We start from the raw sequence: 15,997 nt of genomic DNA, 5'->3' as shown, positions 1-15,997 counted from the left end.
GTAGTCAAGAATCCATGACACCAGGAAAGTATCCACCTGCATCGCTGTCAGCTTCTCCCCCAGCAGAGCAGGGAGGATGGGGTTGAACGCACTAGAGAAGTCAAAAAATATGACCCTCACAGTGCTCGCTGGCTTGTCCAGGTGGGGTAGACACGGTTCAGCAGGTAGAGGATGGCAGCCTCAACTCCTAGTCGGGGCTGGTAGGCGAACTGGACGGGATAAGTGTGGCCTGACCATAGGCCAGAGCAGCTCCAGAACAAGTCTCTCCAGGGTCTTCATGATGTGGGAGGTCAATGCCACCGGTCTGTAGTCATTGAGGCCGCTGGGTTCCGAGGAAAAGGCAGGTAGGTGGAGATGAGTCGATGGGCAGATCAGCCATGATCTTATTAAATGGTGGAGTAGGCTTGATGGGCCAGATGGCCTACACCTGTTCCTTTTTCCTATTTCTTATGTTCCTATGTAGGAGGTGGCAGTCTGGTGCTTATGGTCTCACTCCAAGGCTTGACTGATGAGAAATTTCCACTTTGTATAAGGTGCTGTTCTGGTCTCGGGGACCCATCTATGTTCTCCTGAATATCAGGCAGCTTTTTGTGTAGGGCATAGAATGGAATCGAGATATAAGGACATGAGTTCAGTGGGGCAGTAGCAGGCAGAGACAACAGGCCAACCCGGAGAGTCCGATCTGTGGATCTTTGGTGGGAGGTAGAAGCGAGCAGTGCAGGGTAAGGGAACTATGAGTTTGGTAACAGCGGTTGGGAGTTCTCCAGAGTGGATGAAGTCAGTGATGTGTCGGAGACAGTTTTCTGATGGTGTGGGGTGGGGTCTTCCTCGAGGGGTAGGTGTGAGGAAGTGTCTGAGAGTCACAGCCTGGCCTCAGCAAAGTAGAGGTCAGTGGGCCACACTACAACAGCATCCCATTTGCCTGCCAGTTTGATGGTCAGGTTGGGATTGGTGCGGGGAGAGCAGAGGGCAGTGCGTTCAGTAGAGGAGTGAAGGAGTGATGAAGTCGAGACGGTTGATGTCCCTTCGGCAATTCGAGATGAGAAGATCCAGAGCAGGCAGAGAACCAGAGCGGGGAGTCCAAGGAGAGGAGGAGGTGAGTGAGGGTAATTTCAGAGATGTGAGAGCGGATCTTTTACACAGAGAGTGGTGGGTGCCTGTGGTGGTGGCTGAGATAGATACAATAGAGATTTTTAAGAGATGTTTAGATAGGCACAAGAATGTGAGGAAGATGGGAGGATATGGACATTGTGTAGGCAGGAGAGATGAGCTTAGTTAGCTATTTGATTACTAATTTAATTGGTCTGGCACAACATTGAGGGCCAAAGGGCCTGTTCCTGTACTATACTGTTGTATGTTCTATTAAAGGACTCCTGTCCTCAGCTGCAGGGATATCGTTGAAGGAACGTCTGAGGGTCACGCCAATGGGTCTTTTCACTGCTTTAGCCTTCAGCACAAGCAGGGCTTTGGTTCGGAGGTTGGGAACGTGAGCTGGCTTTCAAGTTAGCAACCAAACCTGCTGGCAGATGTTTGCCCTGGCCAGACAGCTTGGTGTCAGCGTGAGTAAGAGAGAGAGAGAGAGGATTCCAGTCTTTCTGCATGTAAGGATGTAATGCTGAGGCATTATAAGGCAGTAGTGAGGCCTCACCTGGAGTCTTGTGTGCACTTTTGGGCCCCTTATCTCAGAAAGGATGGACTGATATTGGATGTTTGAATAGGCAGCTCAGGCAATGCATCACCAAATGATTAGATAGGGCGTCAGAGGTTAAAGGGAAAATGGGTTTGAGAGGGAAATGGATCAGCCGTGATGAAAGGGCAAAGCAGACTCGATAGGCTGCTCCAATGTTTTAAGTTCTTCCGGTCTTTCATATGGAGACTGTCCTCCAGTCCGCTGAAGGAGTCTGTTAATGAGCTAGACCTGGAGGTCCTCCATTGGTCAGAATGGACCATGGATGTTGTGTCCGAGCTGTCTACATGATGTGCAAGCCAGGGAAGTACAACACGGAGAGCAAGTTTTTGCCCACACAGCAGGCTAGCTCTCTCCATGCAGCTGACAAATGCAAAGGAATGGCAGAGATCGACAGTTTGGCACCGGCAATGTCAGAGGAGTTTCCAGTTAGTGCTGAACTCAATGTAGGGACTCCAGCTTCAGAATTTTCCCTCTGGGTTTACTCCTGAGCCTCTCCCCAATCTGGCAAGGTGGTCTTGTTGGACTGTGAGGGAACGGCAAATTGGAATCACCAATTGCAAGTCTTGTGGAAGAATTCAAATGCACTCACTGAATCTGAAGATACTGTTATTCGAACAGTGGCCCCCTGTGTGGCAACGGAGAGGAAGTGGACTCCATCTGAAGCCGTTCAGAGTGCTAAGTCTGCTCTTCACTTCAGAGATGTGGGTGGCCAAGTCCAACATGGGAGAGCCGGGCTCGGGCTTGTCCCAAAGGCTCCTCAATGGCACAGGGCAACACCAGTGCAAAAGGGACGGCTCATGGTGGAGGAGTTGAGAAGACAGGAGGAGGCAGAGCGACACGCCAGAGCCCTCTCAATGACCAAGCAGGACCACTGGACTAATTGGGAGAGCCTGGAAAAGAGGAAACTTAGCTGGCGTGACATCTGGGAGATGGAGGGATCCCGGCTAAGTTTTGTCACCAGAGCCACTTATGACCTCCTACCCACACCCCAGAACCTGAACCAGTGGTGGGGAGAAGACCCCGCTTGCTCTCTTTGTCAAGCACCTGGATCACTAAGGTACATTTTAACAGGATGCACCACGAGCCTCACCCAGGGGCGGTACACTTGGCAGCATAACCAAGTTCTCAGACAGCTGGCATCAATCTTGGAATAGAGGCGAATCACCACAAATGCTCTCCCACAAACATCGGCAGTAAATGTCCACATCACACGATTTGTACCAGCAGGCCAACCTCCAGAGCACCATATAACATCGAAAGATGTAAGCATGCTGCAGGTTGCTCGGGATTGGAAAATGGACATGAACTTGGAAAAAAAGCTTGTGTTTCCCCCAGACATTGCGGCTACAGCACTCGGGCCAGACATGGTCCTGTGGTCCACAACAGCCAAGCTGGCATATGTTGTGGAATTGACAGTACCATGGGAAGATGGTGTCGAAGAAGCTTATGAGAGGGAAAAGACCAAGTACTCCGAACTGGCAACTGAAGCTGCCCAGAATGGCTGGAAGACCAAGATTTTCCCTGCAGAAGTGGGATGCAGGGGATTCGTTGCCACATCTACGACCAGTCTATTGAAGAAGATGGGGGTGAGGGGTCACTCCCTCCAACAAGCAATCAAGTCCTTGTCAAATGCAGCAGAAGAAAGCAGCAACTGGATTTGGATTAAAAGGAAAGACAACAACTGGGCTGCAAGATGAAGACAGGAGGGTATGGAACTGAGGGGGGTGTATCTGGGACACCAGGTAGCACCGTTGAGCCCTCTGGAGACGTCGTGGGCTTATCAACGAAACGTCAAAGGAGAGTGCCCACCTGATGACCCCGATGACGTACCTACCCTCCCCCCTTGTCACCACTCCAAGCCCACTGCCAGCATCGAGAGTGCCAACTTACCATAAAGAATTGAAACATCAAGTCCTAGTAACTCTACTTCTAATGGAGAGCATTCTAACCGGCTGTATCACTGGTCTGGTATGGAGGGGCCACTGCACAGGATTGGAAACAACTGCGGATGGTTGCAAACACAGGCAGCTCCAACACAGGAAATAGCCCACCCCCCTCCCCCTCAGCATCAAGGACATCTTCAAAAGGTGATGCCTCAGAAAGACAGCATCCATTAATAAGGACCCCCCCATCACCCAGGACATGCCCTCTTCTCATTGCTACCATCAGGGAGGAGGTACAGGTGCCTGAAGACACACACTCAGTGATTCAGGAACAGTTTCTTCCCCTCTGCCATCAGGGGGGAGGTACAGGAGCCCGAAGGCACACACTCAGCGATTTAGGAACAGTTTCTTCCCCTCCACCATCAGGGAGGAGGTACAGGAGCCTGGAGACACACATCCAATGATTCAGGAACAGCTTCTTCCCTCTGCCATCAGATTTCTGAATGGACACTGAACCCATGAACAACACCTCGCTGCTTTTTTTGCTCTCATTTTGCACTCTTTAAATTTTGTATCAGGATCAGGTTTAACATCGCTGGCATACGTCATGGAATTTGTTAACTTTGCGGGAGCGGCACAATGCAATAACAAGTGAATTACAGCAAGTATATGTACAGTATATTAAATAGATAAATTTAAACAAGTAGTGCAAAAAACAGAAAATTTACAAAAAAAAGTAATGAGTTCATGGGTTGAATGTCCATTTTGAAATCTGTGTATATAAGCTATCTTATGTTTTTATATTTATTCCGTTTTTTTTAAATTACAGTGTTCTTTATCTTATTGTGTTGGTTATCTTGTGTTTTTTTTTTGTCCTGTATCAGATCTGGAGTAACATTTATTTTGTTCTCCTTTACACTTGACATTAACCAATCGTGGACTTCTCCTGCGTTCCGAGAACCAATCAGTAACTTCACTGAGGAACGGAATCGACTTGCAGCATCTAAGGTCCCTCTTTTGGGCAACACTCTACGAGCAAGCTGGGTGCATCGGAAGCTTTCAAACTCCCCTTACCTTCGAACGTTACTTGCTGCTGGCGTTCCACCTGACCGACCTCCTTCGGGAGAGGAGCCCAAACAAACGTGCGGTAATCTCCAGCTGTACTCCGTCCAACCTGCGGCAAAACGGAAGGATAGCTAAAAGCCAAAGAACTGTGCAGGCAGATCACAAAACTACAAGACATAAAGCACTGTGCAAAAGGCTCAGGTATATAGTGGGGTGCCCAAGACTTTTACACCGTACTGTAGTAAATTTATGTATCACACAGAATCAGGTTTATTATCACCGACGTGTGTCGTGTAATTTGTCCAATTAGCAGCGACCGTTCAACGCAACACGTAATGAAGAAGAAAAAAAGAAAAATAAATAAGTAAATCAATTACAGTATATGCATGTTGAATAGATACAAAATTGTGCAGAAACAGAAATAATATAGATTAAAAAAGCGAGGTAGTGTCCAAGGGTTCAATGTCCATTTGGGAATCGGATGGCAGAGAAAGAAGCTGTTCCTGAATCACTGAGTGTGTGCTGTCAGGCTTCTGTCCCTCCTACCTGACTGTAACAGTGAGAAAAGGGCATGCCCTGGGTGCTGGAGGTCCTTAATAATGGACGCTGTCTTTCTGAGACACCGCTCCTTGAAGATGCCCTGGGTACTTTGTAGACTAGTAACCAAGATGGAGCTGACTAGATTTACCACCCTCTGCAGCTTCTTTCGGTCCTATGCAGTAGCCCCCACCTCCCCCCACCCCCATATCTGACAGTGTCAGAATGCTCACCACGGAAGTTTTCAAGTGCATTTGTTGACATACCAAATCTCTTCAAACTCCTACTCTGTAGCTCTCAATTCTGTACTGCTGCCATGAAGAATAAAATTTCACGACATATGTGAGTGACAATAAACCTGATTCTGATGTGGGTGTCTATTGTGGACTGAGAGTAGAAGGGGGCAGGGAGAGGGGAATCATGGTTGGGAAAAGGGAAAGGGAGAGGGGAGGGAGCAGGAAGCACCAGAGGGACATTCTGTAATGATCAATAAACCAATTGTTTGGAATCAAATGACCTTGCCTGGTCTCTCAGGGCTGGGTGTGTTTGCACCTGCCTCTGGCACTCCTTCTCTGCCACCTGTCCCACACCCCTCCCACAGTGCTCCGTCCTCGCCATTCCCAACGTCCTTTCCTCCCATCGGATTTACAAACTCACTCTCCGCTCCACATTGACAAATACAGTACTGTGCAAAAGTCTTGGGCACCCTACCTATATACAGTACATATATATATATACCTATGATTTTTGCACTGTACTGTAGTTAAGCAGCATTTGTAAAAAAAGACAAAACTAGTCAATCTAGATTATTTCATCCTCTCCCCGCCCATCAGACAGATGGATAAAGTGCCACGTGGTTCCAGGTCAGTTTTTAATCTGCTGTTATAGGACTACTGAACGATCCCCTAACAGGATTACATAGACTCTTAACCTCACAATGTACCTCATTGTAACTGTTCACTTTATTATCCGCTGGCGTTGCACTTTCTGAGTAACTGTAATATATTCTGTATTCCGTTATTGTCTTCCCTCAAATGTCGTGTTGGAATGAAATAATCTCTGCGGAGGGCACACAAAGCAAGTATTTTCACTGTCTCTTAGTTCATTCGTTATGGGCCACGTCGCCTGACATCATCATGCGCCGTGTTGCATGACGTGGGCGATCATGGTCTTTCCACGACCATGATTGTTCTCGGCAAGTTCTTCTACAGAAGTGGTTTGCCATTGCCTTCTTCTGGCCAGTGTCTTTACAAGACAGGTGACCTCACCCCAGCCACATTATCAATACTCTTCTGAGATTGTCCGCCTGGCGTCAGCAGTCACATAATCAGAACTTGTGATCTGCACCGGCTGCTCATACGACCATCCACCACCTGCTCCCATGCTTTCATGTGACCCTGATCGGGGAGTGGGGGCTACGCAGGTGCTACACCTTGCCCAGGGGTGACCAGCAGGCCAGCAGAGGGAAGCTGCGCCTCACACCTCCTTTGGTAGAGATTCATCTCCATCCTGCCACCCACATGACCCTCAGTACATGTGACAATAGTAAGGGGTGGGACTCCACGGTAGCCTAGTGGTTCACGTGAGGCTATTACAGCTCAGGGCATTGGGATTGGTGTTAAAATCCCGTATCCTCAGTCAGCACGTTTGTGTGGTCTTCCTGTGTGCTCGTGGCTTTCCCCCTGGTGCTCCGGGTCCCTCACACAGAACAAAGACGGGTAGGTTAATAAGTTAATTCCCATTCCCGCATGTCGATCCATGGCCTCCTCTCGTGCCAAGATGAGGCCACCCTCAGGGTGGGGGAGCCCCAACACTCATATTCCATCTGGGTAGCCTGCAACCTGATGGTATGAACATTGATTTCTCCTTCCGGTGAACAAAATTCCCTCCCCCCCCCCCGCCCATTCCCAGCTCTGACCTTTCACCGCCCCCCCCATTCCCGGCTCTGACCTTCCCCCCCCCGCCCATTCCCGGCTCTGACCTTTCACCCCCCCACCCATTCCCGGCTCTGACCTTCCCGCCCCCGCCCATTTCCGGCTCTGACCTTTCACCCCCCCGCCCATTCCCGACTCTGACCTTCCCCGCCCCCCGCCCATTCCTGGCTCTGACCTTTCACTTCTTCTCAGCTGCCTTCCCTTTCTCCAATGGTCCACTCTCCACCTCCAGTCAGACTCTTCCTTCTGCAGCCCCCTTGACCCTTCCCACCCACCTGGCTTCACCTAGCCTCCCCCCCCACCATTTTATTCAGGCATCGCCCCCCCCCCCCTTCCTTCTCAGTCCTGAAGACGACTCTCCGACCAAAGCATCACCCGTTTTACTCCTTTCCATGGGTGCTGCCTGATGTGCTGCAGTTCCTCCAGCAGTTTGTGTGGGTTTACAATCGGTGGGGGCTGCTCGAAGGGCTATCTCGTGCTGTGTCTCTAAATCGATAAACCAATTACTATTTTGTATTTGCTGGGTGGGGAGGGAGGTTCTTACCTTGAAAATTCCAATCCAGTCGTTCTTATGGGGTGTGATCCTGGGGTTGCATTTTACAGCAACGTCTCTCGTGTACTGCATTTCTACGTTGACAGAGATTACTCGGACGAAGGTGCTGGAGTACAGTGAAGAGGTGCCAGTCAATGACTCTTTGTTCATGGTGTCCAGACTGAGCAATAAAGAGAGAAACAAAATGTATTTAGCCACAGTGTCTGAGATCTCCTTCCTAGGGGGAGAAAAACACCTTTATGATGCAAGACCACAGACGTAGGAACAGAATCAGGCCATTTGGGACTGCAGTTGGGAGGGTGAGTAGTTTCACGTTCCTCGGTATACACATCACCAAAGATCTCACCTGGATTGTACACACCGGCTATGTGGCAAAAAAAAAAGCACAACAGCATCTCTTCCACCTCAGGCGACTGAAGAGGTTCGGCACGAGTCCCCAAATCCTCAAGACCTTCTGCAGGGGCACCATTGAGAGCATCCTGACTAGCTGTATCACTGCCTGGTACGGGAACTGCACCAACCTTGATTGCTGGTCACTGCAGAGAGTAGTACGGACAGCCCAGCTCTTCTGTGGATGTGAACTTCCCTCCATTGAGGACATTTACAGCAGCAGGTGCAGAAAGGAAGATCATCGGGGACACCAGTCACCCCCCACCCAACCATAAACTGTTTCTGCTGCTTCACTACCACAGCATTAAAGCCAAGATCAATAGGCTACGGGACAGCTTCTTTCTTCAAACTGGTGGTGGCACCCGTTAGTCTCACGAGACTATGGATCCACGCCTGGAAGGTTTCCAGGGCGCAGGCCTGGGCAAGGTTTTATGGAAGACCGGCAGTTGCCCATGCAGCAAGTCTTCCCTCTCCACGACACCAACGTTGTCCAAGGGAAGGGCAAGGGCCGATACAACTTGGCACCGGTGTCATCGCAGGAGTTGCCAGAATGAGGTTGAAGGCAGTGTCGGATTGCCTTAGGGACTCCAGCTCCGGATCTGTCCTCAGGATTTACTCTCGAAGCCTTTCCCATGAGTGGGTATGGCCACAAGGCAGCCGAGGTTTGAAAGCAGAGTTTTCCCCCTCTTAGACGGACTGTCTTCCCAGCCTGATGAGCTCGATCTACTTGAAGCACTGGTTTTAAGGCAGTAGGACCCGCCTTCGCCCCTTCTCCTGTCAGTACAAACAGTTCCGCTGGGCTTAGAGGCTAAACCACACGAGAAGGCCAGGAGTTGAACTTGGTTGTCAGAGGCTATTTGAGTCATATGCCGTAAGGAGCACCTTTAGGTAGTGGGAGCTTGTCCCCATTACCACTCCTCGGCTTGACAACCTTAGGAACCAAACTTCTTCAAACTATTAGACTTTTAAATTCACATGTCTGTACACTGCGATAGAGTCAAAGATTTTTACTCCCTCACGTTTTGGGATGGATGCAAGATTTAAATAGAAGCAAATTAAATTCAAATTCAAATCTCCTCCACCATTCCATCGAGGCTGATATGAACCCAAGAAACAGGAGCAGGAGTAGGCCATCTGGCCAGTCGACCCTGCTCCACCATTCAATAAGATCATGGTTGATCTGGCCATGGACTCACTGACTTTTCCCCATAACCCTTAATTCCCCTGCTCTGCAAAAATCTATCCAACCTTGTCTTCAATATATTTACTGGGGTAGCTTCCACTGCTTCATTGGGCAGAGATTTCCACAGATTCACCACCCTCTGAGAAAAGCAGTTTCTCCTCATCTCTGTCCTAAATCTACTCTCCTGAATCTTGAGGCCATGTCCCCTAGTTCTAGTCTCACCTATCAGTGGAAACAACTTTCCGGCCTCTATCTTATCTATCCCTTTCATAATTTTATATGTTTCTATAAGATCTCTTTTCATTCTTCTGAACTCTCGTCCCAGTCCCAGGCGACTCAATCTCTCCTCAAAATGTATTATTCCCCTCAACCCCATTCCCCTGCCTCCTCCTTGTATCTTTTGACACCCTTGCTATTTACAAGACGGGTGACCGCAGCCATTATCAATACTCTTCAGAGATTATCTGCCTGGCGTCAGTGGTCGCATAACCAGGACTTGTGATCTGCACCGGCTGCTCATATGACCATCCATCACCTGCTCCTGTGGCTTCATGTGACCTAGATCTGGGAGGGTGTGGGGGGGGGGGGGGCTAAGCAGGTGCTACACCCTGCCCAAGGATGACCTGCAGGCTAGTGGAGGGAAGGAGTGCCTTACACCTCCTTTGGTAGGGACGTATCTCCACCCGCCACCCGGAAGGCGGCAGTGGCAAATTACTTCTGAGGAAAAGTATGCCAAGAACAATCATGGTCAAGGACTGTGATTCTGTGAAATAAATTCCATAGATTCATCATCCTCTGCCAAAAGAAATTCCTTCTCATCTCTGTTCTAAAGGGAGGACTTTCTATTCTGCGGCTGTGCCCACCATGTTCACTCTGTCAAGGCCTTTCACTATCTGACGGGTTTCAGTCAGATCCTCCCGTCTCAACTCTGGCGAGTACAGGCCCAGAGCAGAGCATTCCAATGCTCCTCACACGTTAACCTTCCATCCCTGGGATCATCCCCGTGAACCTCCTCTCTAATGTCAGCACATCCTTGCTCAGATAAAGCTCCCAAAATTGCTCACAATACTCCAAGTGAGGCCTCACCAGTGCCCTACAAAGCCTCATCATCACATCCTTGCTTTCGTATTCTAGTCCTCTCGAGATGAATGCTGACATCACATTTGCCTTCCTCCCCGATGACGTATCCAGCAACTTATCCTTTAGGTAATCCTGTGCGAGAACTCCCAAGTCCCTCTGTACATCGGGTTTTTAAAATTTTCTCCGTTTCGAAAATAGCCCATGCCTTTACTCCTTCTACCAAAGTGCATGTCTGTACACTTCCCGACACTGCATTCCATCTGCCACTTCTTTGTCCGTTCTCCTAATCTGTCCAAGTCCTCCCTGCTTCCTCAACACCAACGGCCCCCACTACCCATCTTTGTATCGTCCACAAACTTGGCCACAAAGCCAGCAGTTCCGTCATCCAGGGGTGAGAGCGGGAGAGGTGAGGGAAGGATCTGAACACACGGATTGCTTTTTAAAAAACTTAATCAAATCTGATCCTCATTTATCACCAAAGAAAATGAGACCAACTTGGATCAGTCTGTGCAAGGAAAGAAATTCAAACACAAGTGACATGAAAGGGAATGAAAAAGAAATTGCAGGGAACAAACTGTTTAAAACAGCCAGAAACACTGCAGCAGACCAGCATTCAAGATGGACAATGGTGGCAGACAGGATCTCATGAAAACCTGACATTCTCCTGACATTAATCATTCCGCATCTATTCAGTCAAAAAGTTGGGGACTAGGAATCAGACACAGTTTCTCATATGGAGAACAACAGATCTGACAACACACAAGGTGTACATTATGTGTGTGTGTATGAGAGATAGAGAGACACACACACACACACAGAGCAAGGGAGGTTAAAAATTTGCAGAACACTGTAGTAATTTTACGTATTGTACTGCACTGTAGCCATACAAAATAAAACAAGTTTCATGACATATATGAGTGACGATAAACCTGATTCCGATGTGGGTCTCCATTGTGGACTGAGAGTGGGAAGGGGGGGCAGGGGAGAGGGGAATCATGGTTGGGAAAAGGGTGGGAGTGGGAAGCATCAGGGAGACAATCTGTAATGATCAATAAACCAATTGTTTGGAATCAAATGACCTTGCCTGGTGTCTCAGGGCCGGGTGTGTCGGTACCCCCAGACACACCTTCTCTGCCACCTGTCCCCACACCCCTACGGCGGTATTCCACACGCAAAATTCCCAACATCCCTTTGCTCCCGCCGGATTTAAAAGCACGCTCTCAGTGCACATTGACAAACACAGTACTGTGTGCAGAAGTCTTGGGCACCCCAACTATATACAGGCGCCCGAGATGTTTGCACAGACTGTAAACAGCAGAATTAAGCCATTCAGCCCATCGAGTCTGTTCTGGAAGAGGAGAGAAAACAGGGGTACAGTTGAGCAGCGATAGGATCAATGTTCAGGCTGTGATACAACAAAAGGGTGTACATTTCATAGTGTGCCCAACTTGCTGGAACACAGATGGAAAAATCATATAACTCCCATGAACGGAAAATCCACCAGGGTGGGGCAGAAAAATCTGTAGCAGTAAAATTATATCCCAACAACTGCCCAACACATTAACCAAAGAGAATAAATGAAATGTCCAAATCACTTCTACTGTTTTTGTGTGGGGGCGATAGGGGGAAGGGGGGGTTGTGGATTGATGTTCAATCTGACGTTTCCCTGTGGACGATCAGTTAGTTTTTGTGTGAGGGAGGGGATTGATGTTCAATCCGACGTTTCTGTGTGGTCAATCAGTTAGTTTTTGTGAGGTGGAGGGGATTCGGCGGGGGGGGGCGGGGTTTAGGGTTTGATGTTCAATCTGACAGTTCCGTGTGGACAATCTGTTAGTTTTTCTGTGAGAGAGGGGATTGGCGGGGCGTGGTTCAGGGTTTGAGATTTCTGTAATTCAACAAACCCCTCACATTCTTTCTCCTAGTTCGACAACCTCAGCTTTCAACAAACTCCCTCTGCCCATGAATGGGCATTCTAGCCATGCCCAGGGTTTGGTCTCCTACCCGATGTATTCAGTGAGAGGCCACCTCCTGTGTCAGTACATGTATCCATACAGCACTCTATTTCCTCACTATACCAGACATGCATTGCCTGAGTACTCACCTGGATTCAGTGGCCTTCATCCTCTCGGCAGCCCAGCCACTTTCAACAACATGAACAACCTCAGCCTGTTTGGCAAGATGCCTCCAGTTTGTTGTGGCTTCGTCGTGGCAAACTGCCTCTCCAATGCCATGATGAGTCGGACTGTGTTGCCCGTCATGCTGCCTCCAGAAGAAAGGCAAACGGATCATGTTTCAGAGCAGCTAAAAGACGTTCCTATCTCTGCTCCCCACCAGAGCCTCCTCACCCATGGCTCCAGGGGTGGGCTGAAGGAGATACCCCTCGCCCAGCCGTCAACTTCAGGTACCTCAATAAACTCAGAACCACCAATGCATCTGAAAGCTGCCTCATGTGCTCCAGGGAGTGAAGAGGCAATGAATCTGAGCAAACCAAAGACCTCTTCTGCAGGTCTCCCTGGTTTTCAGTCACTTCGTTACCCACTGAAAAAACAGAATGGGGAGATCAAATACGAATGCAACGTGTGTTCGAAGCCCTTCGGTCATCCATTTAACCTAAAAGTATGTACTTTGTTTACAATCTTTCTACTTGTAGGAACAGGCACAGGCTTGCACTCTCAACTCGGGCTACTCTTTGCACTGGAACTCTCATGTGCTTCCTCACTGCTGCCAGGGGTGGGACATGCAGAAGCACATCACTACTTGTGTGAAGGGCATTGTTCCCTCCTTCCCTCCTCCAAGAAAGGGATTATTTGTGCCTGTTGCACCGCTGCCATTCCAACCCACCATTCCAGTGGGACTCAACTGTCAAACAGCTGGACATCAGCTCCCAGTTGTGGAGTCTTGACTGTCGGTGTGACAGGGGGTGGCTCGTCAAGAATCCTGTCAGGGCTCTCTCTCTCTCAGTCTTTTCTCCAGAGGGAGAGAGAACGATCAGAAAACTCGGGTCTGACGGGGAGATTTCTCTCTCTCTCTCGCTGATCTTTCGGCAGAATGAAACACTCTCTGAACGAGCTGTCCCGAGGCTCCTCAAAGGAGGATCTTCCAAAAGGGAGTTCGGGGGCTGCGACTGCCAGCCACGGGGAAGATGACTGCGAGACGCCGCAAGACGCTTCCCAAACCGACACCGTAATTCTCTGCCATGCCCGTTGAAGGCCGGGCCAAGACAATGAGGCGGAAGAGGTAACGACCAAATAAATGGCAGGCAATCCGGTATTGGTGGGTGGGGTGCGTCCATTGCCGGTAGTGTTATCGGCGGGTGGGAGGGTGTTTGTGGGTCGGTCCGCTCATCATCCAAGTCGGGTTCTTAAATTTAGCCTCAGAATACACGGTCGACCCTTGGGAGCAGAGATGAAGGAAAACATTTCCACCATGGGACCAGATGGGCCAAAGGGCTCGCTTATGCACTGCAGTTCATAAGGAAGCGGGGTTTGGGGTTTGATGTTTAATCTGACATTTCCATGTGGACGATCTGTTAGTTTTTGTATGAGGGAGGGGATTCGGGGCGGCGGTGTTTGGGGTTTGATGGTCAATCTGACGCTTCCATGTGGACGATCTGTTAGTTTTTGTGTTAGGGAGGGGATTCGGGGGGGGGGGGGTTGGGGTTTGATGTTCAATCTGACGTTTCCGTGTGCACGATCTGCTAGTTTATGTGTGAGAGAGGAGATTTGGGGTGGGGGTTTGAGGTCTGATGTTTAATCTGAAGTTTCCATGTAGACGATCAGTCCGTTTTTGTGTGAGGGAGGGGTTTTGTTGTTTGATATCAGTCTGACGTTTCCGTTTGGACGATCTGTTAGTTTTTGTGTGAGGGAGGGGATTGGGTGGGGTTTGGGATTTGAGATTTGAAGTTCAATCTCACGTTTCCATGTAAACGATCAGTTCGTTTTTGTATGAGGGAGGGGATTCGGGGGGGGGTTGGGTTTGATGTTCAATCTGACGTTTCCGTGTGCACGATCTGTTAGTTTATGTGTGAGGGAAGGGATTCGGGGGGTTTCAGATTTGATTTTCAATCTGATGTTTCTGTGTGGATGATCTGTTAGTTTTTGTGTGAGGGAGGGAATTCGGTGGGGGGGTTGGGTTTGATGGTCAATATGACGTTTCCATGTGGACGATCTGTTAGTTTTTGTGTGAGGGAGGGGATTGGGGAGGTTTGGGGTTCGATGTTCAACACAACGTTTCCATGTTGACGATCTGTTAGTTTTTGTGTGAGGGAGCGATTGGGGGGGGTTTGGGATTTGATGTTCAATCTCCCGTTTCCGTGTGGACGATTTGTTAGTTTTTGTGTGAGGGAGGGATTTGGGGGTTTGATGGTCAATCTGAGTTTCCCTGTGGATGATCTGTTAATTTTTGTGTGAGGGAGGGGATTGGGATTTGATGTTCAATCTGACGTTTCCATGTGGACGATCTGTTAGTTTTTGTGTGAGGGAGGGATTCAGGGGGTGTTTGGGGTTCGATGTTCAATACGATGTTTCCCTGTGGATGATCTGTTAGTTTTTGTGTGAGGGAGGGGATTGTGGGGGTTTGGGGTTTGATGTTCAATCTGACGTTTCCGTGTGGACGATCTCTTAGTTTTTTTGTGAGTGTGGGGATTGGTGGGGGGGGCAGTTAGGGTTTGATGTTCACTCTGACGTTTCCGTGTGGACGATCCGTTAGTTTTTCTGTGAGAGATGAGATTGGGGGGGGGGGGTTGGGGTTTGATGTTTAATCTGAAGTTTCCATGTAGACTATCAGTCCGTTTTGTGTGAGGGAGGGGTTTTGTTGTTTGATGGTCAATCTGAAGTTTCCCTGCGGATGATCTATTCGCTTTTGTGTGAGGGAGGGGATTGGGGTGGATTGGGATTTTATATTCAATCTGACGTTTCTGTGCGGACAATTCTATCTCCTGTGACCAGAATTCCTATCTCCTTTACCACAGCATTGGAGAGGGATAGTCACAGACAAGTTAGGAAAACGTTTAATTGGAGTAAGGGGGAATATGAGGCTATCAGGCAGGAACTTGGAAGCAGAAATTGGGAACAGAGATTCTCAGGGAAATGTACGGTGAAGTGTGGCAAATGTTGAGGGGATTTTTGCGTGGAGTTCTGCTTAGAGACGTTCCAATGAGACAGGGAAAGGACGGTCGGTAACAGGAACCGTGGCGTAGAAAGGCTGTTGTAAATCTAGTCAAGAAGAAAAGCTTACGAAAGGTTTAAGAAACTAATGATGGAGATCTGGAAGATTATAAAGCCAGCAGGAAGGAGTTTGAGAATGAAATTAGGAGAGCCGGAAGGGGCCATGAGAACTTCGGAGCACCCCGAGGTGTCATGGCGCCTTGCCGTTGGCGGCGTTACCGTGGCCCCCGTTTGAGGTTGCGAGGAGAGCGAGTCCCACCTGACGCGGAATTATTGGGAGCCCTTTCGGTTCCCGAGCCAGGCGCTCGGCCTGTGGCGGAGTCTAACTGGCCGGCCAACCATGCCTGGTGTCGGTGACTGGCCTCGGCCCCATTCGGACCAAAACCGCAGCCGAATCTGTTGCTTTGCCTCGGGTCTGACGGGGAGATTTCTCTCTCTCTCTCGCTCTGATCTTCCGGCAGAATGAGACGCTCCCTGAACGAGCTGTCCCGAGGCTCCTCAAAGGAGGCTCTTCCAG

The 15,997-nt window shown here is 49.3% G+C and overlaps 1 protein-coding gene across 7 annotated transcripts in view; it reads right to left on the bottom strand.

Moving 5' to 3' along the window:
- The window catches only part of LOC140192869 (centrosome-associated protein 350-like), a 42,103-nt gene extending 29,477 nt beyond the window's left edge, over positions 1–12,626 (bottom strand). For 6 of the 7 annotated variants that reach the window (XR_011884482.1, XR_011884478.1, XR_011884479.1 and 3 more), the window contains exons 1-3: positions 12,417–12,626; positions 7,654–7,822; positions 4,648–4,747 (exon numbers count right to left, since the gene is read on the bottom strand). The gene's annotated coding sequence lies outside the window, so the exon portion shown is untranslated. Of the gene's footprint in view, positions 1–4,647; positions 4,748–6,118; positions 6,208–7,653; positions 7,823–12,416 lie in introns of those variants that run through there. The other variant, XM_072250370.1, reaches the window with a different exon arrangement.
- Between the last annotated feature and the right edge of the window lie 3,371 nt (positions 12,627–15,997).

Source organism: Mobula birostris, unplaced genomic scaffold, assembly GCF_030028105.1.
Source record: "Mobula birostris isolate sMobBir1 unplaced genomic scaffold, sMobBir1.hap1 scaffold_2876, whole genome shotgun sequence".
In the NCBI taxonomy this organism is placed as follows: domain Eukaryota; kingdom Metazoa; phylum Chordata; class Chondrichthyes; order Myliobatiformes; family Myliobatidae; genus Mobula; species Mobula birostris.
Note: the sequence above shows the minus strand (reverse complement) of the source record. Positions and strands in the feature narration are given on the sequence as shown.